This window comes from Leuresthes tenuis, unplaced genomic scaffold, assembly GCF_036924035.1.
Source record: "Leuresthes tenuis unplaced genomic scaffold, fLeuTen1.0.hap1 SCAF_24, whole genome shotgun sequence".
Classification (NCBI taxonomy): domain Eukaryota; kingdom Metazoa; phylum Chordata; class Actinopteri; order Atheriniformes; family Atherinopsidae; genus Leuresthes; species Leuresthes tenuis.
Window position 1 is genome coordinate 17,903,473 of NW_027325378.1, and position 27,649 is coordinate 17,931,121.

Sequence of the window (27,649 nt, forward strand, 5' to 3'; positions counted from 1 at the left end):
AAAGGTGCTATATAAATAAAATTTGATTTGATATGATATGGGCTATTAAAGAAGAAATGAAACAATCGAATTCTGACAGGTTTTTAAAAGTAGCAAGTGTGTTGCAATATGATATGATGAAGTTTTTTATGTAATTCAAGGTGCACCTTTTTTAAAAGACATTTACTTGATGTAATAACATCCATTTTTGCTTATGATCTCTGCTATATTGCTGTCATATAATAGATAATGTCACGAAGCCAGACTAATAAGACAGCAGTCATTTTGTGCTACTTTTATGGAAATATGGAAGAAAACAAAATTGAGAGAAGATTTGACTATACTTCCAGGCATCATCTGGTTTACACTTCAGAGGAAGTTCTATTGGTTCACCAAAGTCTGGAGAAGGTGTGTTAGTATGGTCCCTGCGCTGTAACGCCGACTGTTGACAAGTTTATCTATTGTCAGGAGGCTAATGTTGATCACCTGCTTGGAGACCTTCCCAGCACAACACACACCAAATGCTCTGTCTTTAAGGGGATGTGTTGGAAGTAGCTATGCTTTCCCCTACGTGAAGTATGTAGTAGATCCTGGAGTGGCCCATGAACAGGGGAAGTATACGTCAGTCGGACGCCCCCAAAAGTCCAACCCCCATCTCTCCGACTACCCATTAATCTGACTTTTCTAGGCCCATTGGCCCGACTGCCCATTACTCCGACCAAAGTAATCCCTGAATTCCGACCAGAGCTAAATCCGACCATCCAGATTTCCGACTGGGTCAGTTTGGAAAGGCTCGAGGTGAAGGAGACTCACAGTCACGGTTCATGTGTTTGCGTCTTTCTTTTCCTTTTGTCACTGGCTTTACTGTTTGTGTCATTTTGTGGAGCATTGATAAATGTCCCTGCTGCTCTGCTCTGCTCTGCTCATGCCACTCTCACACTATCTCTCCCTCTGCCACCGAGCCAAACTTCACTTCCCTGCCTGCCACTTCTAATTTTGATACACGTTTGTTTTTAGGAGACTTTTTTTTATATATATACTAGTTGTACTGCTACAACAAGGCTAAAAACAGAGATAAAATTAACTTTATTAACCTTTGTTTCTTTTGGATTTTTATGCTTATTACGGAGCTGTTTTGGTCTGTGTTTGTGAGCCTATTTTTTCCTGGATTAAATTTTCTTTGGGGTCGGAGTGTGTGATTGAAAACCCCCATGGTCTTCCCGTTCAAGGCATCTCCTCCTTCAGATGCCGAAACTTTGTGTTTATTAATTTAGCTTTTACTGACTGTATCACATCTGTGCACATGTCTTAAAACATGAAGGGAACAGGAGCAGGACCCACACGCTTTTGACTAAACTGTGGCGCCGTCAAAATACAGGAGATTAAGTTGATATCTCAGTTTATAACCTGCTTCTGGGACTAGTCTGTCTAATACAGTGTCGTGATTACTGGGAGTTGGAACACTGGGCATATGTAAGTCGGGGAAATTGGAGGTCGGACTAATGGGGGAAAATATATAGAAATGTATGGTCGGAGAAATGGGAAGTCGAACTTTTGGGTAAATAGACAGTAGACAGCACTAATGGACACAAAAATTAAGAAATGTAAGATCATAAAAATGGGAAGTTGGACAGAAACCATACGCCCCATGAACAGCAAACAGGCAAGCTGAAGCTAATAACAGCTGATGAAAAATATGGGTTGTCTAATTTGCGTGTGGTTGTTGTACAGTGTAAACAAGATCATTGTGCTTGGACAGGACAGTGGGGGCAAAATGAACCTGAGGTGTTTTTTTTTTGTCATTTGTTCAGCAAAATGATCAACATTCTGAAAGACTGTTGATTGAATTTCATGGCTGTTCTGGTAGTGGTACCTCTCTGCTCTGTGCTGTGGCATTGGGCACTAGTCAGATGCAGAGGGTGCAGCTTCAGACTTCAGGTTGTTAGTCTCTCCAGTGCACCTGATTCAAAAACCTTGTCCTTCACAAAGTTCTTCTCTAAAAACTGTTCCCTGCAAACCCTAGCATCACGGCTTACTGAAGCATTCTTTTGTTTCACTGCTGTCAGCCAACAACACAGAACTGTCAGGTCTCACAGAGACTCTTAGGTTTTTGTATATCGTCTTGTCACTTCCTGTTTTATTTTGAAATTAACAACTCCTCTTGTTTCAGATAACTTGCTCTTCCTCCCGTGTCATGTGTCTCATTGTCTTCCCTGATTCCCAAGTGTTTCCACCTGTTCCCCTTGGTCCCTCATGTGTATTTAGTCTGCGTCTTCCCTGGTCTCGTTGCCAGTGTGTTGAATTGTCTCTCGAGCTTTCGTCCGCTAGCCTCCACAGTGATTCCACGCCTACGTAAACCAAAGATCTTGTTTATTAATGATTTCCTCCTTGAGAGTGATTTTTTGTTGTAAGTGTTTTCATAGATTTAGTGAAGTGAAGTTTTCTTTGTATTGTCGTATTTTCAGTAGTACCTCCGGTAGAGCAGTGTCTTTGATTTCTAGTGATAACTTTCATAGCAACTCCATTAGGAGCCTCTTTTGTTTATTGGTTTTGTTAAATTTCTATAGAGCCTCCGACGGTTCGGAGAGGGATAAATTTAGTTGTAAGATTTATATAACCTTTAGTTTTTTCCTCCTAGCGTGGAGAGAGTTTTCTTTTGATAAGTTTTATAGTCTCACTCTTCTCCCCATAGGTATCGAGAAGAGTGAGTTAGGAATTCATAATCTATTGCTTTGCTCTGCAAGTGACTATCATTATATAAATAAAATCTGGTTATTGTTTCTACCCTGCATCTGCGTCCAGTGCTTCACGGTTCGTGACAAGAACAACTTCTCACCTTTGAGTCAAAATATGAAAATGAATTATTCTTACTTGGTTACACGTCTGCATCCTGGTGCAATACAACATGGACGGTGTTGTATCAATTGTTCTCATTTTCCATCACGATTATCACTGCTGTCAGTAATTAACTCGTTAACTCACTAATGTCAACTCATGCAGCACTCCCCAAGCAGGATGTTACACTTTGAGCCATAACATGATGGTGCTATGCTCTTAAAAAAGTGTAACGGATTACTTTTTATTTCAATCCCGTTTCACTGTAAAAACTGAAAAGATTTTTTTTTGAGTGGGAGTCCAACTTGCAAATTTAGTGTTTCATTTCCCCTTCAAAGTAAATACTTAAGAATCTGCTGCAATGTGAAAATGCAGAGAGGGTAATTCAGAAGATGCCATTTTGGGCTGTGTTTAGGGTTATGAGCATACGACCTATTAGGTCGTTGTGATCTGAGGGCGTGCTGGAGTCACTGGGGCATCCAGTAGAATGCCTGCACATGTCAGTTTTACCACAGAAGAAAAGACCTCTCCTCTTGACATGACTACTCATGTGAGTGTTTACAGACTGTGACAGCACCTTGACTCTACTGTCATCCAGTACATGTACGTGCACTCAGGCAACCATAAACCCCGGAGAAAACAGGCCATGCATGTACAGTAATCAGAGAATGCTTTTATATACAGTGTTACCTGGTGAAACGGTCTCACTTTAACAAAAAGTCAAAAGTTAAACCTATGTTAGACTTAGTTTTAGTAGAGCTTTGGATGGAAATAAATGAGACAAGTCAATACACTGCCATGTGTAAATGATCTCTCCTCTGTTGTTTGGTTTAAAACAGACATGAGTCCATATTCATAATTTTTTCGAATGTGGCGATGGTTTATCAGACTTAAGACAAGCGATGTCTATTTCTCAAAAATGTTGGAACAGATAAGAATTTAAAACCATGTAGCATCTCCTTTCCTTTTAACATCATTACATAAACATCTGGAACCTGAGGAGACTGATAGCTGGACCTTTGAGAAAGGAATATTGTCCCATTTTTATCTGTTATAGGAATCTAGTTGCTTAACAGTCCTGTGTCTTATTTGTTTTAATTTGTCTTGTCCAGACCCAGGATGGCAGCCTCAGTGCTGCGCTCTCTGACGTCTTCTTTGTTTCTATTTTAAATTTTACAATTTTTTACCATTTATCTTAAACTTAGTTGGAGGAACAGCAGCTCTCTATGGGGCACTGAAGAAGTTTCCTCTCTCGTGCTATCATCCTCATAAGTAGCTGACCTGATCCATTTTCCACATAACATTGTTTGTACTGTCGCAATGAGCTCCATGTGCATTGTACACAATGTATCTTGTATATATTATGTGTACTGTCTGTACATAGCATCTATAATGTGAACAGTATATATTGTCTTTAATATATTTTTCATATTTATATTCATCAGCATACCAGTTATATTGTTATATATTGTTATATGTTTATATTATAGACTATGTGCATATATATTAATTTGTTTGTAAAGTTAGAGCGATACCAAGAGCCTTGTATGTATCAGCCTACTTGGTCAATAAAAGCAAATTCTGATTCTGGACTTTAGGTAGGTCATTTCACCACCTGAACTCCAGTATGAAGCCGTTACTGCTTTATTAAGTGCTGTATATGGTTAAGCACTGTTTTTCAGAATAAACAAGGCTTTCCCTGAGAAATACATTTTCAAGATGGGAGCACATGTTGCTCTAAAACCTGTATATACCTTTCAGCATTGATGTGCTTCTCCAGATGTGCAACTGCAGGGCATGGCTCCCCAAAACCATCAGAGATGCAGGCTCTTGAACTGAGCGCTAATAATAAGCCAGCTGGTTCCCTCTCCTTTTGTTGTTTGGAGGTTGCAGTGTCAGAGTAGTTTTCCTCTCTGCCTCAGTTCATTCTAAATGACCTTTAGCTCTGAGAAGAGTGTTTCTAGGTCATGTTCACATATGGTTCTTCTTTGCATGATAGAGCTTTAACCTACACTTGTGGATGGTAAGATGGAAAATGGATAAGAATTTTTGGAGGGGTTCCTGAGTCCATGCAGGGATTTTCATGGCAAAACCAAGCCTGTTTTTAATGCAGAGCCACCTGTGGGCCCAAGCTGATAGACATGCAGTAAAGATTTTCAGCCATAATCCTTGAGCAAAGAAGTCTCCAGATTCTCAAATCAAATTCTCCTTTGATCATATTGTGTACTGTCGATGATGAAATCTACAGGAACACATATTCCTTCCTTTAAGCATTCTCATTTATTTATTCATTTAAATTTTAGTTTATTAATAAACATTTATAAACCAGGTGAACTGTAATTTAATTGAGGTCAATGATTCACACCGCTAGGCTTGCTAATCTTGAACTAGATTTAACAATAATTAATACCAGCTATGTCTTAGTTTGAAATGCTAGACATCTTCATTATTGTAATATGCACTTTAATTGAGTAGATCTGTTTCAGTGTACAGAGTGCCAGTATGAAAATAGAGCCATAGGGATAACTAATATACCGACATGTGTAAATATGACATTGCTTTAGTCATTCCTGAAGATTTAATTACTTAATTGCCTTACATTAACTGTGGTTTAGAGTACACAGTCCAGTGAAATCATGTGCACCACTGGAAACATTAATCTTTTCCAAGGGACAGGCTTGCCATAACACCTGCCACTGAATCGGCCCAACCTGCAATATTACAGCTTGTTTATCTGTCTAACTTTAAACTGTCAGCTCCACATTCTCTTAGCAAGATATAACCAGTGAGTGACAGCAAAGTATATTAAATTTCATTGCCCGGGATTGGAAACTTAGTGAGATAGGACTCTAATCGGGGACAGGCAGTGGCGGTCTTTTACATGGCGCAGAGCATAGTCAGTGCAGTCTTGGCTGATAGCAATAATCTTTAAATGGAGGGCATTTCTTTCAGAGCTCCACTGGCCACAGCCGCAAGCTGTTGTTCATCTGTATAGGGATAAAGAGGAAGCAGCAAGGTGTAGGTGAATCAATTTTAGACAGTCCCATAGAGGCAACTTTTTTGACACAGGGGTAAAGAAAGGCAAACTGGAATCAATGAGTGTGCTCCAGATAGAGCTCTGCAGACCATTAGGTCCCTGATCACAACAGGACGGGAAGTGTCAGGACACCACTAGCCTGGGGACCACACATATCAGATTGCATACCAGCACATTTCAAATTTGATGTATTTTTCCATCGAGCAACAGCAGTGCTGAAGCACAATATGATGGATGTTTCAACTTTAGGAGAATTGAGCCTGAGTTGGAGATACAACAGCATCATATCTTTGGTCAAGGTGGAGTCATCCAGTCATCCAGACTCGTTTCAATTGAATCTATTTAAAATCTCTGTACATGTGAGTCAGAATGGACATTGGATGGTTGCACCTAACATACCAAATCAGCAACGACTAAATCTTGGCTAAAACCTTGAAATGTGCTAATCCATGCCAAGCATAGGGGGGAGGAGGTGTATATACGGTCAAATATTCCAGCCCACTCAAATTTTGAGAAGCTCTTGTTGAAGTCTTACTGCTGTGCAGGCCTCCACATTCTACAGATGGAGGATAAACTTACAGCTTAGGGGTCAAAAATCCTATGTCGACATAGGATATAGGCGTTCATTTTGGAAACGCGATTAAGCTTTTCAGAGTGAACTGTCTTGTCTGCAGATACCAAAGGAAGTGTGATTTGAAAAAGTTGAATAATTGTCCAAGCTGGTCATAGGAAGAGAAGACAGAGGGGAAACATCCTGTATAATTATGATGATTTGTGGTGCCTTAACTTAAATACTTCTTATATATGTGAGGGGAAAAAGTAATTATTGAAACTAGTATTCTTTTAAGAGCAAAGTTGATTTTCAAATGAATATTTTGACATTCAAACTATAATGAGATTATGACACATTGTGCAACATTTAGTTTAAGATTGCATTTTATGTTGGAGTAGAGCTGAAATTACTTTAGCTAATAGCTATTTCAATGCACACCCCCAACCAGCTTTAAAATGTTTAGGTTATTTGGATTCAATTGAAATTCAGTTTAATGACCTGAACTGATGTGGATTCAAGTATATTTTGGGATTAGACCTTGTGACTTTTGAGTCATGATAATCTTTGTTTGAGAAAATAGCGGCAAAGGAAACAACACTCTGATGCAAAAGTGACACGTTGTAAAGTGTACTCTATTTAGCACGTGCTATGACATTTAAAGGTCAGTTGGTCAACCACAAAAACAGATCACATCAACTGAATTCTACTGACTTGATCTGCTTCATTTAAGTTTAATTTTGACCACTGAGTGCTGTAATTTGTTAAAAAAAAAAAAAAAAACCCACTTTTATTTGAACAATTGTCACAATTGGTGAAGTGGGGTTGTACGTGACGTGGTGGAGATAGGACCCAGAAAACTTGATTTATTTAACAAAATGGAACAAAAAGCACGGCTGAGCCGGATAACAATAAATCTAAACTGTGGAAAAAACTAAATAAGACCAATAAACAAAACTTTGCTTTGGCTGTGGAAAAAACAAGAGGCAAAACCTGACCTGGCAAACCTGAAAACCATGTAGCACATTGCATGAATGCAGGTGCGGTGTCAGTGAAGGTGAGGATTTTTGCACAGAACTGAGGGAACCTGCAAACTAAAATACCGTGGGGAGGTGATTGGGAATGGAGTGCAGCTGTGAAAACAAAGCCAGGTGACTTGAATGAACCTAACGTAGCATGGCAAGGGGAAACATGGCAAAAACCTATTGACTAAAAATAAACCTAAAACCTGAAAGCAAAATCCAAGACATGACATAAAAAAAACAACAAAAAAAACTAAACCCAAAACATGACATGACAGCAATATCACATTCAGCCATAACATTATGACCACTGATGGCTAAAGTTAGTTTCCCTGGTCTTCTTGTTACAATGCAATGTTCTGCTGTGAAAACCTGCATCCTGAAGTTCATATTGATTTTAATCTGACAAAATATTTTCTGAGTAAACATGACATAGTAACAGCACTTCCCTACGGTAGCAGCCTCTCTCATCAGAACAGCCATGGTCCTTGCAAAAACTGCTGAGGAAGGGCTCAAAGAGACGGACAAAAAAAATCTAAGGTGTTCAGCCTGCCTCCAAAGTCTCCAGATCCAAGTTTGATAGGATTTGATGGCATCTATGCAAAGCGAGCCCAGTTCACTAAAAGCCATCCGCCATAACCCAAAAGGCTAAAAGATGCATTGCCAGCGTCCCACACCAGACACTTCAGGACAACTTTAGATGTCTTTTTTTCCACATTTTGACTGTTCAAAGCTGTCTTGGTGGCATGGAGAAGACCTAAATAATATTAGGCAGGTGGTCATAATGTTATGGCTAACTGGTGTAAAAGATACAGTATGGATTTATGCATACTTTTTTTGCTTTTGTGAACTTTTGAATAAGCACTGCCTCATTTGATAACCATCCCTAATGTTTAGTAAGTTAACTCTAGTACTCTGGGTAGGCTTTAGCAAGAGCCTTGGTTATAATTTCCTTTTGTTGTCCAGTATGAAAATATGCTGCAAAAGTCTTACAAAAATGAATCTTCCATCTTTCAAATCCTCTCTCTAGCAACTATATTAAATATGTACCCTCGTGAGATGCATGCTGTCTGGTAATATCATTGCAGGAGTTCCAGTCCTTGCTCCCAAACAGGCAGCCTCTCTGTGCATACAATTAGGTGAGCACAGGCTTGATTTTTCCCACTTCTCTTAAAACAAAATGGCTTCAACATTTCTTCAGCTTTTATAGCCCTGAGTCAAGTAATAGAAGCGGTTCTGATCATTTCAGGCGACTTGAATGTAGAATTACTGTTACATCATGATGGGATTGGTTTTGCTTGAGGTTCTGATCACTGTTATGCGATCAACAGTTATAGAAATATTACAGCACTCATAATTTGATGGCATCATCACTTTGAAATTTACTACACAGTCCCGTTTGCAATACAATGGAATTAATCTTCCAAATTCTACACGTATTGTGTGTAACTCGCGTACTCCAGTGCAGAACACAGACCCTCCAAACTTGTCACAGTCATTGGCATGAATCTTGACATCTCATTTAAAATTATATGATTTCCCCTCAATGGGATGTCACTGTTGCCTTCTTCATAAATATGCCGTACGCTCACTCCTAAGGGAGAGTGAGGTGTCTTTTCCAAAGTGAGCACTTGAGTTCCTTTAAGTGTCAACCTGCAGACTATTAAAGCACTGTCAGGATGGAGGCTTCAGCCATAGAACTCGTACTATTATGAGTTGCCTGTGGCTCTGTGAGGGGCTTCAACAACTGGCTGCAGAATGCCAGGTGATTTAATATGGCTCGAAGAAAGCGGGTTATATGGATAATCCTCTCCCCCTTGCATATATCAACGACCTCACTGTATTCTTTATTCCATTGTTACCTATTCTCTCAGCTGTTGGGGAATGGACTTCTTGGGGAAAGTCAAAGTCAAAGTCAAATTTATTTGTATTGCACATTGTACAAAACAATTCAAAGTGCTTTACATAAAATAAAAGCATTGCAACGGGGAGCGGAAGGAGCATTAAATTAATAAAAACAAGCAACAGTCTAGATAAGTTAAAAGATACCGTGCAGATTTCATGCATAGACACATGAGAAAAGAAATGTTTTTAACCTGAATTTAAAAATGTCTACATTTGGGGACAGTTTAATTTCCACTGGCAGTTTGTTCCACTTGTTTGCAGCATAACAGCTAAATGCTGCTTCTTCGTGTTTAGTCTGGTCTCCGGACTGGACTAGCTGACCTGAGTCCTTGGATCTAAGAGCTCTGGAAGAGGGTTTACAATAAATATCTTTGTCTGCACAAATACTTAAGAGGTGAACCTTTAAATTTAAGCATGTTTATGTAATGGTTTAAAGTACCACTGGAGAACTGAGCTATAGGTTTTTTTTTTGCTTGTTTTGCTCTCTGGCTACTTTACATTTATGGTTTATAACATCACTACTGAAAAAACAAATCTTGCACATGCAAAGCCATGCTGAAGAGACCAGCAGACACCACCAGAGGTCCACTAAAAATGCCAAGCGACAAGGAGTCCGTTTCACAAAGCAGGTTCAGTGAAAACTCCGAGTTTATTAACCCTGAAATGAGGGAAACTCTTGAGTTTTCCGTTTCACAAAAGGAGGTAACTCAAACCAGAGAAAGAGGGGTAACTCTAGCCTGATTCAGAAAGAGAGGTAACTTAAGCTCTCGATAAGTTACCGTAGTAACAGACTCTATGAACCTAACCTGGTCGGGACCAGGTTTTTCTCAGTCTCCGCCCTCTTTCAGCCACTCACTCTATTTGATTTGCTCATTCATTCATGCAGTCAGCAGGCGAGTTTTGGCGTAGCCTAGTTCTTCTAGTTCTAGAAGCCCATAAGGCACAGTCGGAGGCGACTTTTTTCACGAACACGGCATGTCCTTTTGACAACGATCCTGTGGATGGAGGTGCAACATTACTGCGCAGAGAATTAAATATTTGTCGAGAGATGGTTATCAGACCGCGGATAGATGTTTTAGCATTTTCAGAATATTATCTTTTTGAGTGGCACCATCAAAATCTGTTGGGACAAAAGAAAAAAAAGACATAAAAGACAGATAAATATTTGTATGAATATGCTTAAAAAAGATATCTATAGGCCTATTACATTTTATAAAGGCACACGCGGGGTGGACTCAGAGGATGAGCTCCCTCCAGGGATTCCCTCAGCCACTGGCCTTCCAATATTCTGGCTTAGGGCCAGCAGCTCCTCTGCCGCCGTTAGAGGTGGCGGTGATGGGCCACCACCTGTTTTATGGGCATCTGCCTTCTCTCTGTTGGCTGAGTAGAAGTCTGTGTTAGTTTAAATAGGCTTAATTATTTAACAGAACATAAAACAACTGCACAGTCAAATAGCCACTTAATATTTACTTTACTGTGTAAAACATGATCAAAATGAGGTACCTCCATGCCGAGGTCTGACCTGTTTGAACAATGTTTTTATATTTCATCTTAAGCTGCTGCCAAGTGTGCTTCTCCCCTGCGGGAATGCACCTAAATTAAATAAATGAATAGGCTACCATTCAAGCAGTTTTGTCCTGTAATATTATTTTGATTGCAAAGGACAACATTTAAACTTATGCATTGACCCGAGCAGCAATGTTCTCCCACACTGTCCCCCTCTCTTTTGCAGCTGCAGTGGTGTTGCACTTCTTTCTAAAAACGTGTTGAAACTTGCCGTATGAGCGCATAAAGATTTCCAATTCGAGATTGGTGAAAAATGTAGCCCTCCCCTTCCCTGTTGCCATGGTGACTCGTCGAATCGGGGCTCCATTGATGCTGGCTTTTTATAGCTGCGCTTAACTCCAGGTGAAACTACTCAGAGTTGACTAAACTAACTCAAATCAGTGTTTCTGGAAAAGTGAGTTTTCTATCTCAGAGTAGATCAACTCAGAGTTTAGGATTAGACTCAGAGTTTGTTGAACCTGCTTTGTGAAACGGACCCAAGGTAAGGTAATGTTACAGGACCCAACAAGAATAAGACTATATTTTCAAATACTTTGATAAATGTGGGGCTGCACATTATCTGAATATGATAAGTGTGAGCATACACGGTTGTTTGTCTCACCTGAAGTAGGTATGGAAAATGAATGGACTGATGGGTAAAGAAAATGGATGAATGATATGTGCAACATGATTCGGATTGCATGTTCCCATTGTTCTATGCAGATGATGCTGTAATTTTTTACACAGACATAAAAATGCCCAAAATACATCTTTAATTTTTACAACTGCCATGAAACAAGTTCAGTGTTGGCTCAATGCATGTCTCTTCTTTGAATGTAAAAACAGACTGCATGATGTTGACAAAGCAACCAGAACTCATTCATATTTTAATGTTTTCCTGACGAGAGAAGCAAGACAGTGTGAGTAAATTCAAATATCTTTGGATATAACTGGATTCTAAATACGCCTACATGGTGTATTTTTCAATGTTTTCTGGCTAATCTACGGTATTACAGGATGTATTAGCACCTCAAGTGTCACTCAAAGCTAAAAATACCTTCCACACAATAAAAAATAAGGCAATTTTTTTACAGTCAGTGCTGCTAAGATAAATTTCCACCATATTTAACATTGCATTACCAACTGAACATTTACAGAATTCAGGACAATAGAATGACTTAGAAATAGAAAGCTATAAAATAATTGAATTTATCAAATTAAAGTAGAAGCCAACATAGAAGTGGTTTTGGTACTACGGCCAACCCTGGGGCGGGGCATTGATATGCCAAAATAGAATACAACATTTTGACAGGCTGTGTTGTCAGCAAATACTGAAATAGTTCACCACTTGCTTTAAAGAAGTCCTCTACATACTCCACTTTTAAGGCTCGTCATAATCATTGGTCGAAGGAACATCAAGCTTGTGATCACTTAACTACATGTTTATTGCCTTTTTTTTATTGTTTTATGTTTAAAGTTCTTGTTTGTTTTTATTTGTTTGAGAGCCAGTTATCGCCACCAACATCAACAACAAGGCTAAGTCTGCATCTGCCTGTCAGCTGTATCCAGCATTAAAATCCAATCTGATGCGTATTCTTGTCTCGTGTCTTGCTTGAACACTTTATATCTGCCATCCATCGTGGAGTTTTGTTTATCTGTCCAGTAGTTTTTTTTTAAAGCACACTTTTGTTATGGAGAAGGTTCTTTTCTTTTTTTCTTTCAAATCTATGGTGAAAGTGTGTTGCTATCAAGTTCTTGGTGCATTACGTGGTACTAAAATGCAAAACGGCGCTGATAACCAAACTTTATTGAACTGCATTTACTCAGTAGGGACAGTCCAGGTATATGCATCATATAGGTCTGTGCATCTCAGTCAGAAGCACGTCATTTAAAGATTTACATACTTCAGTGTTGCTTTAAATATGCAGTGGAAGAGGATCAAATCATTTCTGCTTCATATGAAAATTGGGTGGTTAAGAATAACAGTCCGTCTCTTTGGTGAATGTTGTGATTAGTCTAAATGCTTTTGCCACAGTATGAATTGAAGCTGTTCCAAGTCAGATGGAGGACCTGCACATCTCTGATGGAATTCTGATGCTCCTGATCACTGATGAGATCTGGATGCAGTAATCTGTGTGACCTAATAATTAATGTATGCACCTTTCCACCAAGACAGTTATTATTCTTTATTTTACATATCCCTCATTCTGTGATTGGACAGCTAAGGAAAAGACCAGTGATCTTTGTTTAAAGGAGGATCCAAATGCAGGAAAAAACAAGCAGTAGGCAGGTAAATGAAGAACAAAAATTTGCTTTGTCAGAAGAACCAGAAGATACTGCAGAGGCAGAAACTGAAAAAAAAAATCCACAATAATGAACAGTGCCATACAGAATAAGAATTTGACTTTGCATGAAGAATTAAACAACAACACTAAGACAAACAATGAAAAGGACATGACACTAAACACTAATACACTGCAGATATGTAGCAATCTATAACTAAAACTAAAAACATGGCGATCGATTTTCTATGTAATTTGACATAATTCCACTCTCTGCCTCAGGCATTTGAAATAATGTGGAGTTTCCGTACATCTGTTGGAGATTGCTGTGTAGGAATGAAATACCTGCAAGGAGCTAAAACACCCTCACGCTTCAGAATTCATCATTTTGCTGGAAAATTGCAAGTTTCAAATCTTGGGCTTCTAGTCCCTCAATAGGGGAACATGTCAAGCTAGTGTCCAAGGCCCTTAAAGCTGCTATTGTGATTTGATCCTGCTGAGCCCAGCAAGCTGGCAGGCTTTGGCAACTGACTCAAACTTTCGGCCTGTGATCACAGGTCTGCCTTAAGGGGCAGAGGAAGACAGATTTTATTACTAAAACGACAAGGAGAATTGCCCATCAAGGAACATTGAAAGTAGAACTAATTAGTTTCAGTGGCGGATTTGACTGTCACATTCTGGTTTTCATGCTGCCTCTGAGGCTTTTTAATAATGCCAAGACTAGAGAAAGAAAGAACCCTTAAAAAGTATTTGTCAGGTTGTTGCCTGACAAATAGCAGCTTCAATTCAAAACCTAAAGCATCAGCTGAAAGATGTCTTATATTTTGGGCATCGGTTTTGAGAAAAATTGACGTTTGAATCCCATTTCTATCGTCAAACATCAGAAATGTGAGCAGAGGAGTGAATTAGTATGGAATTCAACAAAAAATCTCCTCAATGACATACAGACGGATGAATTTCAACTAAGGAGTAGATTGTAATGAACTAATGAAAGCAGGGAGTGTAAACTAATGTTCAAAGCACTGGAATTTCTTTAAGCTGGCAGTTCTGAACAAAGAAAGTGTCAAAAGGCGGAGATCAAAATTGTGATCTCGACTCCACAAATGTGGGTTATCAATGCTTGCGCCCATTTAACAAAAATTAAAGAAAAGCCTGTGGGCCTGAGTGTGACTGTGAATACAAATCACATACGTTCTTGTATGTAGTCAGCCTCTTACTGATGAATAATTGCAGGCTGTTTATGCGTGCCTTATTAAATTGACGTGGTATGTGGACATGGGCAGGTGCTGCAAACAGGACAGCAGTGTATAAATAGGGATGAGAGGCCATTTGGAATAGCAACAAGGTCTCAGGAACATGTCTCGGAATAACATTAAATTCCTCTCTCAGGGATCTCCATCTTATATTTGCCAGCTGCAGCAGCAGTTGTGAACTTGTAGCTTCTTGAGGTCGAGATGCTCAGGTTTGTTTTCATACTGGAAAAGATCATTTGACATATCTTCTAAACTTCTAAATTCCAACTCTGACCTGGTCCTAACACATTTCTTCTTCTTCTTCTTCAAAATTTCTTCCAGGCAAATTAGTTTAGACATCCAAGCAACTATGTGTGTGACCACAGCTCACATCATGTTGTTAAATGAACCCAGTACAGTGGTTTCACTGTGACATACGAGACACAACATAAGGACACTCAGCAGGGCATGACACTTGCAGTCACATCATTTATGAAAAACTGCTGGCTGACGCTCTTTTTTGTGACTCAGACCATTTGTTAATTCACACTGTTTTAAACAAATTAGTCGCACAAATTATCACCTATTTTTTTTTTTTGCAAATATCTTGCGTTTCATAAAATCAAAACCTGAATAAAACATAATTTGGCGTGCTTTACACATATGCACAAATGTGCACAGGTGTGACCTGAGGTTAATCAAGTTCATAAAAATACAGTATTGGTTGAAGTTAATCTACGTCATTAATCATTTAAACAATGTGAAAACTGAACACGCAAATAGAGCTCTCATATACTCCGTATCCAGCAGGTGCAAATTTACACGACTGAAAAAGCTACAGGCAACAATAAAAGGAAAGTTGTGTTGCACACTCTGCCTTTTTCTAGCCCACATATCTAAATCATTTCATCAATTTTAATTCAGGTCCGTTGCAGTCTCAGCATCAGATTCACTAACAACAATATCACTTAAAGGCATGTCAGTAAGAATCAGTAAAATGTCTTTAAATCGAGTCTCGATTTTAGCTTCAGTGTTGGAGAGGCAAAAAACTGTTATTTATCATGTTAATTTTGTTTTTCAACAGTGTCCAGAAATCATCAATTCAGAGAAAGGACACACAATCTGTAAGCTCAGCATTCGTCAAATCTCTGTCTTTTTGATGCCTAATCTACCCCATGTACAAATTTGTAAAAAACAAAACAGTCATCACTGCTGCTGCCACAATTGTTCCCAGCGCCATTTAGACCTTTGGGCCCTTCCAAGTCCATCCACTCCGCTGCCAACTCCGATCTCATTCTGATTTTGGCAAGACGATGCTAAACCGAAATCTGCACCTATTACAACAGTGTGGCTTCACAGTAGAATAGTCCTGCTGGCAGTCCAGACCTTTCAACAATGATAACCATTTAAAGAACAACATATGACAAAGAAGACCAAGGACTATTGAGCAGCCAGAATCCTACATCAGACAAAAATGGGACAACTCTCCTCTCCCAAAGGTCCAACAACTGGTCTCCACAGTTTACAGATAATTACAAACTGTTGTTAAAAGAAGAGGGGGTGCAACACAGTGGTAAACATGGCCTTCTCTTAACTGTTTTGAGATATCAAATTCATAATAATTGCCTTGGTTTTAAGGGTAATTTAAGATTTTTCAGTAATTTAAGTATTTCTGAAGTGTATGCAAGTCTGGATACTGGAACTGTACATAATAACTCTTCTAGCTTTTGTTTTCTGTTTCATTAGTCTGCTTGTTATCTGTGGTCACTGCAGAGATGCTCTCTAACAAGCTAGATTAACATGCAGCTAACAGCACTGCAATAGTGCTAAATGGAGCTGCATATTTGTTTCTGTTGGGATGAAAGATGGTTCACTTAGTGAAGTTATATTTTCTTATGTTTGTACTTTCCATCCATAGTTTAGATTCTCCGAACTCTTCGACAAGATAGTCAAACACAGCTGGCAGTTTGCTTGTGGCTTGTGAGCTTTGTGCTGAATCACACAAAGCAAAGATTTAACCATTATATAACACGGCCAAGAGGTTAAACTGAAGTTGAACAAATTAAAACATAACATTGCTATGCCTCAAATCAAATCAAATATCACACACCACAATGTTGTACAACACACCACAAACTGTACAATGACTAACACCAGCTGTGTCTCTGCAGGGTGGGTGAACGAACACACGCAGACACGCATTTCCCCCATAAATTAAGGATTAACATGTCACCCACCACTTCTGCACAGCAATCTCATCGAAGGAAACATACTGCTTGCGTTTTAATTTTTGCTGACATTTTACATGGCCCGTATTTGACAGCTGTGACAGAACTGTCATATAAACAAAGCATATGATATGGTTTGAACCATTGTGTTTTATATAAAAAACAGAGAATTTTCTCTGGTTTTACTACAGACAGATAGTTGCTTTTTTGCGAACACATTTCTCTTCAACAACCAAGAGAGAGGAAGGCTTTAATCAGTACTAACAAGCTGTCATCCACATTCTTGTTAAACTGTTGAGTGACTTAATGCAACTAATATGATTCCCACAATGTTTGGTGAGATGCAGTTGTTAGTAAAGGAACCTAACATGACTGCAAGATAAATGAACCCAGCGGGTGATCTGAGTGCAGTGAAATGATCAGTCTATTGTACATTTATGCAGGTCTACCTACTCTATTGTACACTGGGGTTGTTCAGCATGTGTGCCTATGTGACAGATGTGATTGAAAACACAAATTGGTGTAAGATCCGATGTGCAATCGGGACACTTTGAACTCGTATACAAGCCCTCAACTGCAGTGCAACAGAGAGCAGCATTTCCTACACATTCTCTTGTTGTTAAACCTCCCTACAGTTAGGCCCACAATCGATTTTTACATTGAACCGTCAAAATAAACCAAAGGCTAAAGGGAGCAATTGAAACATGTTGGAACACATGGAAGCAATGCAGGCCTTATCAGCCCAATTACAAGCTCTCATATAGTTTAATAGCTTTGGTTTGGCAGCTACTGGAGACATAATTAGTCGTCTGACACCATTTAAGAAATCTAATTAATTAAACACATGGGTTTTGATTTACTTGATCTATGTGTGTCTTTCTAGATTTTTCTATCCTAATCTAAAAGAAACAAAGCAAAGAGGATGAAGCAAATATCTTAATACTGTGAGATATTCAGAGATGGCCCTTTGTGTAGTATAAATGCTCTGTTTAAGTATTTCCTGTAGCTTTAATTTTCATTCAAAATGACTTGGTGTTGCTGCATCCTCAAATATTGTGCCTCCTTAAAATGTTCAACAGCTTGTAATGTTGTTGACAACATGCCTCAATAAAGTGGACATTTTTTTTTAATAAAAACTTGCAGAGGTATCCTAAAAGCAGGATCCATTTCAAGAACTTGTATAAAACAGAAAGTGGTGGCTATAAAGGAGAGGCACTGATTGCATTTTTCAAACAACACTTCTAAAATGCTATCATGTGGTGTTTCTTGCATAGTACTGTCATGCCTGCAAGTGCATTCTATCATGTATGGAAAATGCTTCGACTCTAAGGAAGGTCGTGTCGATCTTTGCTTCAGTGTATAAGCTACATAAATCATGTATGCACACATCCAGTTGAGCCCTTGTTCGCCCACACTGCACCCCTAACATCCACCCCCATGCAGCGGCCCAGATAAACACAGGCACAGATGAACTCTTGAGGTTATCCTCTGGGATCCCTCGGGTACACGTCAAGGAGATTATGCCGTAAACGAATATGCAAAAAGGGACCAGGAAGAAGTGACAGGAATGTGGGGCTGGACAGATAGTGTCAGGCTCGGCTAATATTTCAGCACATAATGATGTCATCTTGATGCTTGATCACTTAACAATTGAGTGTCTGTGAATGGTGATCTGGCTGCTGCTTATCTCGTCACTGAGGTCACACACAGTGGAACAGAAAGTACTGTGGAAACTGAGCGTGGAGAAGAAAACCAGGACAATGGTCAGAAGAAAAAGCAAGTCTTACATAGAACAAGGGAGAAACAAAACAAAAAAGTGGTTGCATGCCAGTGCCAGAAACCGGTGAGTCTTTTAACTCTTGTAATTACCCTCTTAGAAGTCTCAGAAGTGTGATAGGGCCGGTGTGGGTTATGAGAGCTGGGGGGATAGTCTACACAAATGAGTGCAGTGACGCCTTGGAACACCAGTCCCAGTCTATACAGAGCCAAAGCATTGATCAAGCTCACGTCTAAATGAACTGAAGGGATGGCGACAGGGGTATCACCTTTCTCCTCCAGAGTTAACCATAGACAGCAGACTCTCTGCATGTCTGAAGTAGGAAGGTCTAAGGCTGATTGCAAAGAAAGTTCCTTTCTTAAATTCTCAACCCACTTTTCTGTATCTGTTGCACAACGCAGCACACCCAACATCTGAAGGGTTGCATGAGAGATGCAATTTGCTGAATTAGCTGAATAAAAATGTATTTGTTGAAAGGCAAGCAGGACTGAAAATAAGTGTGTGTGTGGGGGGACATCTAATGTACATAGAAAACCTTTAAAAGACCTGAAAGACACTAAAAGATTTCAAAAAAGCAAAATATGAAGAAATAAGGGGTGGTTCAAGTCTTTTGCACAGTACTCTGAATGAGAATTACAAACAAGATGGCGCCTATAGAATTACATGCATTTGTTAAGTGTATCTAAGTGTTTCATACAGGCCTACACAGCTTTTAATATAACTGTCATTTGCCATCTTTAAAGACGAGTGCCAGTTATGTGGAAGCTTTGGTTGCTAATTTTCTTGCACCCTCTTTTGCCATTCTTTCTTGGAATCATAGTAAAAATTAACCAGTGAACACTTTCAAATGAATCAATTACACCACCATCACTGCACCCAGTCAAATGCCTCTTAGAAATATATGTTAATTAATCAAAACTGAACACATAATTTGCTTCTTTTACTTATCACGATTCCTCTTCATTTTGAATTATATCAAAACTGCTTGACAGGTCACTGAGATTCCCTCCATGATTAATCCAGGCTTCTTGTCTGATGGATGAAGAATTCAAATGCCTCAGTGCTAACCATTATCCTCAGGCTATGTTCCAATATTGAGAGACTGGAGCACTTGCTCATATTTCCTGCCCCTCTTTCTGTCCCTCCCTTTAACACACACATACATATATATCGTGTCCTAATGTCTCTGGACTGATTCTGAACATCTATCAATTCAGTTTCAAAGCATGAAACATGGATTCTCTGAAACCCGTCCTCTCTCTTGCAGGCAAATCCACAACAACAAAAAAAAGCTTAATCCTCTATCGGTATTGTTGATAAAAAGAAATTAGATCACATGTCAAGCAAATAAATAAAGACTTTTGCAGTAACCCAGTAATGAGACATGCTGATGGAAGATAATAATGGAAAAGAAAATATGCCTTTTAGTCACGGTGCTTAGTCATCTATTGTTGATATCATCAGTCATCAGCAGTTTCCTCAAGGGGATTTAACCACATTTAGCTCAAAGACGCCTCAGAGAAATCCACGATAAATAATAACTTGCTTCGTAACTGGCATTAACTCAAAGATATCTTAAATTGTTTATTTGATTTGATTTGCTGGTAGAAGACATTGCTCTGGTGGTGAACTGCTTGCTTTTGATTTTTTTTAGTAAGCAATTATGACTTAGGAGTACCTGATTATTATATCATTATTAAAGGGAAAATGAGACACAAGCTGAAGTTGGCATATTTGGCAAGCTGGACACCCTCTCTAGAAAGTCTGTAGTTGTTACATTGTCAGTGAAACTGTTGTGTAACAATAAGTAATCAAAGTGTAGTGCCATCTTGTTGTGCCATGGAATGTGACGTCACATGGTTTGTCTGCTCTGAGAGAACTGCATGGGTGGACATTAGTTTGCTAGTTAGTTAGTTAACGAGTTACTTAGAGACAGCAGTGATAATTGTGATGGCTAATCAGAAAAACTCAAGAGTTTTACAAAGTGAAGAAAAAAAACAAGAAAAAAATTGTTCATTTTCATACATTGCGTCTGAAGCGGCTAGTTCAGGAATCGGCAACCCTCGGCTCCAGAGCCGCATGCGGCTCTTTCATCCTTAAGCTTAGTTTGTGCTTCGGCGTAGGACGTGACGCATTCAAAGTTCCGTGTTGAGGGAACGTGTTGCTCTGCAATTCATCATGCCGCTAGGGGTGTGTGGCTGTGTGTTTGTGTGGTTTCAGGGGTTATAGCCGAATCTTTGCCTTTTCCTCCGGTCGCAGTTAACAACAGTAAACAATGGCAACCGAGGTGGAGCAGCTGTATTTGCAATTGGAGCTCATCAATAATGAAGAACAAATGCTTATATTGCAAATGTTGAAGCGCAGGCGACAGAGAAAACTTTTGTGGAGGTGGTCCATACGACCACTAAACTAGTCGAGGCTGGGAACGGGTGAATTTACAACACTGGTTCACCCACTGAGGGACCTGGATAAACAAATGGACTTTCGATACTTTCGAACGTCAGTGGGCCGATTTGACGAGCTTCTTCGCCGTATACAGCCATTAAGACCGGAAAAACCAACTACCAGAAATGACGTTCTGAGCGGACCAATCACAGCCCTTACGGAGGTGCGCGTCAGGCTACGATGTTGGGGTCCACGTTGACGGTGTACCTACGCTGTAGTTACGCAGAAGCATAAACTGGGCTTTATGCTGCGGCTCCACGTGGCTAGGGAAAATAAATTAGTAGTGAATAAAAAAGTATCCAACTTTCCACCTCCTTGGTAGGCAAAGTATGGAGAAATGTAAGAAAAGAAAAATATCTGACGAAAATAGAGCATTTAATGATGCCTGGGCAGATTCATTTGCATTTACCGCTGGCAAGAGTGGCTTATCAGTATGCCTAATTTGTGCTGAGAAAGAGACCTTCAATTCAGTGGTTTTTTTTAAGAGTTCAAAATATGTTCATTACATAAATAAAATGTAATTTTCTCTGTAGCACTTAATGGATTTTGTAAGCAAGACACTATAGTTGTTTATACAAAGCGTGCAGGTAAAAAAACAATATCTTCATTTTAGATGTCAAAAAGTATTTGCGGCTCCCAGTGTTTGCTTTTCTGTGGAAACCGGGTCGAAATGGCTCTTTGAGTGTTAAAGGTCGCCGACCCCTGGGCTAGTTGTTGTGCGTTGTTGGCTAGCTTCACTGAAGCTAAACAATCCTCCAGTGAGCCGTGAAGCTCGGTTCTGTAGTGAGCACTTTTTAGATGAGGACAGTGGAGGAGAAGGTGCACTAATTAGACACAGGACTAACAAGTGTGTGTTTGACTTGTGCTCTAATAGTGGTGAGTGCACAGACCGTCCAACAGTCTGTTAATAACATCGCGCCTCTGCCTCTCAAGCTAAGTGTCTAACTCTGCACTTCTCTGGCAGAGCAGTGAAAAGGGACCACCGACAGAATGGCCATGAAATTTAATTAACAGCTTGTTTTTTTTTTTAGGAATGTTGGTCTTGGAGAAAAAAGAGAGAGAAGCCAGAGAGAAAAAAAAGGAATGTTGGTCTTACTGGAGAACATTTTATTTTTTTCATCCTTACTTTGTCATGTCCAAGCACAACAATCTTGTTTACACGATATCTACACTCCTCTACAAACACGTCCAAACACGACATACCAGCTTTCTTACTGTGGAAGAGGCAGACAATTGACTAATATTAAGCGTCTCGCAGGACTGAGAAACAGTGCAGCCTCTTTCCATAATCCCCCACAAAAGTTGACCTGTTTTGACATTCTTGAGGTAAAAAAAAAGAAAAAAAGACATTGCAGAGTCGTCGTGATATGAACACAGAGGTATGTGGAAAGAAGGTGCAAATATTTTTGTGCACACCTCCAGGTTTTGATTTAGAGGCATTTAAATAAGACTTTGTAGAAAAATATGGCAAGTCGTAATAACAATGTGAATTTGAAATAAAAGCCTGCCTCCAATAAATGATTGCCTCTAATCGAGGCCTGGTTCCCTAAGCCATTGAAGTAAATAAAGGCCTTGTACTTTTAACATGTCAAAGATGAATGAATATACTACTTTTATTACATTTGCAGTGAACATCTTTACTTCATTACCTGATTTGCTACCTTTCAGTTTTTCCGACTTGTTGCAGCTTTTGTATCTATTTCATCGCTTTCCATTATTGGCTACGTGAAACTCAACTTTTAAAAAGTTTGTCACAAATCCTTGGAGTTGTCTAATTTTTCAAAAGATTCTTTCATTGATTTCCTGGACTGTTAGCTTTTTGAGCAACAACTCATTTGGCAGACTGTTTGGTCTTCAGTTATGACAAAACAAAAATCAATATTTGTTCTATTTGGTCTATAATAACGACTAGTTGGTGGTTGTTTAGCCTTTTTATCTTGACTGAAAAGGGTAGAGGAGAGAGAATGAGTATCTGAGGGGGAGAAAACGAAATACAACAGGCTCCCAACAGTCAATCCCCCAGGTATTACACCGCCCTGCATTGGCATTATATTGAAATATTAAAGGTGAGGTAGATGCGCACCGACATATTGTAAAGCCTGTCACTCCGATCACAAAGGCACTGAGGTGAGTGGAGGATGGAGAGGAAGAGCAAGAGGAAGTGGGTGGAGGACAGGGGGGGTGGTGTATCGTCAGAAAAAGGGAGCAAAGGGAAGCAAGGGACCTGAGTGTACAACAGAGAAAGTGTGTGTGTAGGTTGCTAAGAGGCAGTGGCTGAGAAAGTCACAGTACAACAAGCAATCAAAATGTCTAAGCCACTCCGGAGAGAAGCTGGCGAGGAGAACAAGTGGAAGGGAATTTTATTGACACAGTGATGAGGGGGAAGACTGCTGGGAACCCACATGCGGGGAGAGGCTGAGAAACCAAGGTGAGATGTTAAAACACTGGCAAATATTACAGGCCAGTCACTGATTTTTCCTTTTTTCAATGATTTATCTTTGTGATGGTTTTATGGCCAAGTATACGTATGCTTGTTGTCACTCTACCTGTCATGTTGGGACCGGTTTGTAGATGAGGGAAGATGAGATTGGCACTCAGTACACCAGAAGTAATGTCAGGTTGATTTTCTTTATTTTTTTTAACCAAACTTTCTCTCACAGTTCCCTTTGCATTTCAAGGATCCTGTCATTATCAACTCCACTGTTCAGGAGTAGATGGGCATGTAGGCTTTCTGTCACATAAGTTGTTGTGAGCGCTTTTTTTTTTAACCTGCCAGTTAGCACCATCACACTCAACCTAATACATGTGTGAGATTCATGCTGTTGTCTCAGTTACAATCCCGCTTGTGCAGGTCACCCAACCATCAAGTCACACTTGAGGTTGCACTGACAAGGACAAGATCCTCGTCTGGTTTAGACCCGAAAACACAGCAAAGTGTGTTTGTTAGGTCCAGAGGTACCACGATTGGGAATTAAATCCAAGTCTTTGGGAGGGGAGGGTCATTTTCATCTAAGGTCAGAAATCCATCTGAGCTGATCTTGAAAACCAAATGTACGTCATACATCTATCACTTCCTCCTTCTTAAAAACGCCACTAGGTAGACTTCTCACCAAAGATTGTAGATACTTTGATCAATACTCAAGTACACTGATCCTCTGCCTCCTATAGAACAAACTCTCTACAAACTTTCCTTTTTCATTGTACAAGTTCTACAATTGATTTTTTTTAAAAAAAAACTCAGAAGGGGCAGATCGTGCTTTAAGTACATTCGTATTCGATACCAACTTTATCCAATTCGGGGTCATGGGGCACTACAGCCTATCCCAGCTGCCATCGGGTGAGAGGCAGGGTACACCCCTTAAGTACAATAAACTGAAAACCATTTCACCAACAATACACACCCAGCTGGGTCCATCAGGACAATTAAACAACCTCATAATTAGGCCGGTAAGTCATTTCTCATGTCATTTCAGCAGCTTTGTGTATCCTTAACAAAATGCTAAATATCATAAATTTTTGAGTCAATCGACAATAATGACATAAAATGACATTTCTTAAAAAAAAAAAAAAGGAGACCCAATGAGTTTGAAAAATAAACCAGAAAACAGATTTAAAGCAAAGATGACAGACTGGCTGACATTGAAGGGAGAGGGGAAAAAAACACAAGAGGCCAGGCTCTGCAAAATAAAACAGGAAGTAAGGCTGACTCCAATGACAGAAATCAGAATAATGAAATGTTTAACCAGAAACATGATACAACAATACATTTCTTTAGCAGAAACATTTATCCAAATCGACTTACAAGTGAGGAACAGTGTGCGAGGCAATGTGAGGTTCACTAAGTTGCCAAAGGATACTTTAACAGAAAAACTGGAGAAGTTAGGGATCAAACCAGCAACCTTCCGACCAGAGGACAACTTGAGCTACATCAACCCCATGTGTCTTATCGCCTCTCTCTGGTTCATCAGGTGACAAGTCCTGCCCAATATACAACCATCGGCACAAATGCAGCCCTTCCCATTTTATTGTCGTTTCACATTTTACTTTACTTTGTAAGACAGGCTGTCCATACGTTTCCCAACAAGGAAAAGTGTCTAAGCTGCTTTTGTGCCCGCATGTGTCTACCTCTGCTGCTTTACTCTTTGTTACATCTTGGTCAAATTGTGTTTTTTGACAATGGTGTAAAATTCTTTGTCAACAAGGTTTCTAAGAAACTTTTGAAAAATTGAAAAAAATTAAATAAAATAGTGCTACATTACTGGAATAGCTCTCTAAAAGTTGCTATTTAAATAGGCTCTGACCTCATCACTCCACTCAACACAGCAGGAGATCAAGGAGTCATGATAAAGACCAGAACCCTCAATTACAAGTGATTTTGCTGAAGTGGCTCTCAGGCTTGGTTTCATTTAGGACTACCATTGTGAAAGGTTATCAGCAGGATTCTATCAAGTGTGTTCCAAAATGGGTCCCCGGGCATTAACATTAAAAGTGACGAAGAAACACATTCATTTATGATTTTTTGCAGTTTGAATTGCATTTTTAATCAGATATGGAAATGAAAATGACTGCAAAAAAAACTGTACAATTCCCATTCATGCTTAACTGAGGTGAGGAAAAGGAAAAGTATAGATAAAATAATGTACAAACACCTTTACAAACAGTTTGTGAATGGTCAGCAAGAAATTATTGGGATATTTGGAAATGAAGGCTCTGTGAAACTGGCTGCTTTGTTTTGCTCTGTTTGATTCTACTTCATCTAATTTTTTCTTGTCCACTTAAGCAGATCAGCATGCATATGTTTTTGCCCACTGACAGTGTTTATAGATCCCAGTGTTGCTTGATATGGTTTATCCAGTGGGTTTGGTCATGAGCTGTCTATAGTCCTGCATTTATGCACTGATACTGTTCATTTTGGGTTATGACTGTGATTAGCAGCATGAACAGACAAAGATAAACGACAAATCTAGAAGCTTTGAAAAATCTCCAGGTGCCACCGATCTTCTCCGTTTAATCTCGAAAAACACATTTTGACTAAAACTTCTGAATGACCTGGGTAGACCTCTGAGAGGTATTTTATCATACTTCTATGTCTTCTATATCCAACTTTGTTGGATATTCATCGAGGTCGTCACAGATCATTCATAATTAAGCAGGTCCAAATGAGGCTTTATTGATCACGGTTGTATACATGTTCATTTATCAATATTTTAATATTGTTGCGAATAGAGTGTTTGGAATGTGGCTAATTAGGTTCATTAAATGTGACTAGCTAATTACCATTCTGTGAGAAATTTGTTTGGGAGAAATATCACCTGCCTCGGGTTATTGCTTCCCGAGAAGCGGCTGTTTTGATCAAGGTAATCACACAGTTAACACTTGAACATGGTTTTATTTACCAACCTGATAAGATTATGGACACAAGACAAGACACAAGGATATAAAATGGTTAGCTTTATTTGTATAGCACTTATCAAGCAGACGTGCAGCACAAAGTGCTTTACAGAACAAGACAAAACTTAAAAGATGCACGCTTGGAGTAGAAATACGAAAGATTGAAAAGTTATCAGTACATATAAAAGCAGTCTGCTAGTTAAAATATAGTACAAGTTAAAGCCAAACATATTAAAGTAAGAATTGTACAAAATATCAGTGAGTTAACTGGTAGCTATTTCAATAGGGTATGTTATCAGGTTAGTCATATTAGTAGAGAAGTTGACCATGTCTTGAACTAAACTGGTTCCACAAGAGAGTAGACTATTAATGTGAAGGCTCCCATTGCCTCCCATTCTAAAAACGATTTATATTTCGGCATCAAGCCGTAAGGATCTCCCCTACATGCCATGCCATGATGGTGTGTGGCCCCTCGAAATTGTAACTAAACATCATCTTAATGCCAGTACTGACCACAGTAATTGGTTGGCTTGGCAAGTGATGTATGTCCTGACCAGCACTGTAAATTCTCTGTCCCCCCCTCCTCCATTTGTTTACAGGTTGAACATTCCACCCTCTCTGGTGGCTTCTACTTTTACGGTGTTTCAGATATTGTTATGGAAACGTTTTCACTTTGATGTGGATTAGTTCCAGTTCCAGCACAGTACACTTGTGGGGAGCCATTGTGGTTGCAAACAGGAAATGCCAGGGGAAAACTAATTCACCCTTTGTAGAGCCTGTGATGTGACATATGAGCTTTACTGTCACCTAGTGTTGTGGAGGTATTACTGTGGACTGACTTCAGGATGCAACATAAAGTATAAATGTTAATCACAGCAGCAACCAGTGGTCCCGCTGTAAGGGGCTGATACAACAATATATAAATAGACCTTTAGCCTGGAAATTATATGTACCACCAGCAGGGCTGCACTGAGAGTGCACAATAAGATTTTCCAGATATGATGGAACTTGGGTATTAGGGGCATTGTAAATGATAAGAAGGATTTTAAATCCTATTCCAAGTTTAAGGAGGAGCCAAGGAGTGGCTACCACAGGAAAAATTTTATAGTTCTTGGTGGTACAACTCAGTGGACACAGCATTTTGGATCAATTGTAAGATTTTCAGGGAATTATCATAACATCCTGCTAAAAATGGTATTTTGAGTATGTAGCTGTATATACTTTAGATAAATAGATATTTTCCTGACATTTGGTGAATTCTGCGAGTACTCCTCAGTACAATTTCAAAATAAAAAGGCTTGTGCATATTTTTTACCAAACCAGTGCTCCCCTCCAGAGGACTGCAACATCGGTGCAGTCTTGCTGTAGCACAACTTAGCTCTATATAGCAATGGCAACGTGGTAGAAACCTATGATTATAC